Below are 3741 nucleotides of genomic sequence, written 5' to 3'. Positions count from 1 at the left end.
ATCACTTGTTATTTTTTCACTTCCTTTGGTACAAGTTGAAGTAGTTACACATCTATGTTGTCAGTGCTGGTTTATATTTGATTTTCTACCATTTTCAGTATTGAAGGAATACTTATATACCACACAAAGAGGTGCAAATGAACTTAATAAATGTGCACTATTCAGAAATTTCTTCATGCATTTTGGCTTTTGGGAATTCAAATATACACACGTTTAGCTGGGCTCGGTGGCTCAACCTGTATTCCCAGCACTTTTGGAGGCTGAGGCAAGTGGATTGCCTGAACCCGTGGGTTTGAGACCAGCCCGGGCAATTTGGGGAGACCTAGTCACTACAATAAAATAAAAATAGCCTGGCGTGGTAGCGCACATCTGTAGTTCTGGCTGTTTGGAAAGCTGAGGCAGAAGGATCGCTGGAACCCAGAAGGTTGATGCTGGAGTGGCCGTGAACGTGCATGACACTGCACTCCAGTCTGGGTGAAGGAATGAGACTCCAACAAAAAACAAAAAACGATAAACAAAAAACCAAATATACACACATTTTAAAAAATAGGTAACACAGTTGCTTTTCAATAAGGGTATTAAGACAACTCAGTGTGAAATAATAGTCTGTTTGACAAAAGGTGCTGAGACAGCTGGATAGCCACATGCAAAAGAATGAAATTGGATCCCTTTCTCACACCATATATAAAATTAACTCAAAATGGATCAAAGACCTAAAAATGTAAGAGCCAAAACTATTACATTCTGAGAGGAAAACAGAAATAAGGCCTCGTGGCCTTGGATTAGGCAATGGTTTCTTAGTTATGACACCTAAAGCACAAACAACAAAAAGATTTTGTGCTTCAAACGACATTATCAAGAATATGAAAAGACAACCCACAGAATGGGAGAAAATTTTTGCAAATGATTATGTCAGATAAGGGACTCGAATCTAGAATATCCAAAGAGCTATTACAAATTAATAAAGGACAAATACTTCAATTAAAATGGACCAAAAAAATCTGCTGGGCGCGGTGGCTTACGCTTATAATCCCAGGTTGGAGGTTGAGGCGAGGGGATTGTCTGAGTCCAGGGATTCGAGACCAGCCTGGGAAACTTGGCAAGACTTCATCTCTACAATAAGTAAAAAAAATTAGCCGGGCATAGTGGCGCGCATCTGTGGTTCCAGCTACTTGGAAGACTGAGGCGGAAGGACTGCCTGAGCCCAGCAGGTTAAGGCTGTGGTGGCCATGAGCGTGCCACTGCACTCCAGTCTGGGCAACAGAATGAGATTCCTACTTAAAAACAAAAACAAGCAAAAAAATGTACAAAAAAACTGAGCAAAAATTTCTCCAAACAAGATGTACAAATGGCTAATAACTACATAAAAAGATGCTCAACATCATTAACTATCAGGGAAATGCAAATCAACACCACAATGAGATACCACATTATACTCACTAAGATGGCTGTCATAAAAAAGATAGGTAATAAGTGTTGGGGAGGATGTGGAAAAATTAGAACTTCCATACATTGCTGGTGAGAATATAAATAGTACAGCCACTTTGGAAAACAGTTTGGCAGTTTCTCAAAAGGTAAAATATAGAATTACCATATGATCCAGCAATCCATAACTGAAAATTCATGTTCACACAAAAACATTGTACACAAATGTTTATAACAGCATTAGCTAAAAAAAAAAAAAAAAAATATATATATATATATATATAGCAAAAATGTGAAAACAACCAAAATGTCCATTAACTGATAAACAGATAAGCAAGATGTGGTATATCCACACAATGGAATAGTTCTCAACTATGAAAAGGAACAGAATTCTGATGCATGTTACCACATGGATGAACTGTATAAACATTATGCTAGCTGGAAGAAGCCAGTCACAAAACATCATATATCGTATGATTCTAAATTTTATGAAATGCTTAGAATAGGAAAATTTATAGAAAGATTCGTGGTTATCTGGGGCTGGGGTGGTTAAGGAGAAATGGAGAATGCTGATAGGTACAGGGTTTCTGATTAAAATACTCTAAAATGCAAGAGTCAAAACTGATTGTGGTTGTGATTGTGCAACTCTGTGCATATTCTCAATTGTTTTACAACACTGATAGTAGCAACCCCAGCAAGAATTGAAAAAGCTGTATTTGATAAATCTCATGGCTGTTTCATTGCTTCTGTCACAAGTCCAAACTCATACCTAACACTAACTGGGATTTGAATCTTGAAAGAATTGTAAACTTTGGACTTGCCTAAAACAATAAATTAAACTCAATCTCTGAAGGAAAAAAAAAAACAAACTTCTGCTTGCAAGGGAGAGTTGCTGCACTTGTAAAGCATCAGTCTTTCTGAACAAAGCCAATGATGATGTTATATCATTATATGAGGTTTTGGGAATCCTGGCCTTCAGGGATTTTTTTGTCTTGCAGAAGCATGAGAATTTAGCGATTGACTCTTGGTAGTGTGGCAACTGGAGTAAACAGTTAAAGAACAGCTGACTTTCAGAAGCCTGGTCACTGGTGTGAGGCATTTGTTGACTGGCTATTGTCTGAATCATAAAACTTGTCAGTGACTGTCTGCCTTTCAAAAGTGTGGGGGTTGTCATTGATCCGATAACTTTCAGAAACGGATTGATTTCATAACTAGGATCCTATGTCTCGCTAATGTCCATGCCCTGCTCAAGGCTGGGTGTGCAGGTAACCAGAGGCTTGCTAGAAATCGGCTGAATGTTTAAAGGATGAGTGCGCAATGGATGAGCAGGAGTATTAAAGTCATTGATTTAGTAACTCTCACCGGAGTGAAGATGTTGGTGACTGGCTAATTTTCAGAAACATAAGCCCTTGGAGTGAGTCTGTCGCTGATTGGCTGATTTCCAGAGCATGTGTACTGATGAAAAGGTATCCGAATAATAGTGGTTACTTGTTCACCATCAGGACTTGAGCCAAGAAAGTCTTTCCTTTCTTGAATATGAAAAACAAATACTTTAAATCCCTACTCCCTTCTTTTGGTCTTCCCTTAGCTAAACCTGCAGGAGATACTATAGAAATTTTCCAGATCTTTATTTGTGAAGGATTTTCAGCAAATGTTGTCATTAAAATCATTTCAACGTCAATTACTGTGAAGGAATAGCTCTAGTTATCGTCATTTGCTGCATAAAGATGGATACTGGACACTTAAGGCATCCTGACAAGGTCAATACAGGACGCGGGACAAAAATCACTAAATACAGGATGCCTGGCAACCCTATCAGTGAAGTATTTCCCCCATTTTACACACGAAAAGACTGAGGATCGATGGGATTAAGACTGTTGTCCATGGCCCTGCAGTTGGAAATGGGTCGAGTCAGGATCCGAACAGTAAAAGGCCAGGGTCCTCTGAGAGCCTTTGCCCGCTAACGCCCACGCAGAGTTAGGCACGCACGGATAACCAGAGGCCTGCTAGGAATCGGCTGGATGTTTGAAGGGTGGGTGCGCAATTGATGACTAGGAAGTGAGAAGACAGCAGCTAGGCGCCCGCCCAGGAGAGCGGATACAAACCGGATACGGGAGGAATACCCCTGCTCCTGCGGCCTCGCGACAGGCTTTCATTAGAAGCCGCGGCCGGCGGGGCGGGGCCAGGGAGAGGGGCGGGCCTGGGCCAGGACACGCCCCCGGCGCGTCCGTGTGCGTGGCTGGGGGGCGCCGTACGGAGCCCCATTGCATGATGCCGGGCCGGAGGATAGGGCGGAGCGGCGCCGTGGCAACCCTC

The sequence above is a fragment of the Carlito syrichta genome, unplaced genomic scaffold (assembly GCF_000164805.1).
Source record: "Carlito syrichta isolate Samal-C Ts95f unplaced genomic scaffold, Tarsius_syrichta-2.0.1 Scaffold303007, whole genome shotgun sequence".
In the NCBI taxonomy this organism is placed as follows: Eukaryota; Metazoa; Chordata; class Mammalia; order Primates; family Tarsiidae; genus Carlito; species Carlito syrichta.
The sequence above is the reverse complement of the archived record's forward strand: the minus strand, read 5'-3'. Positions refer to the sequence as shown.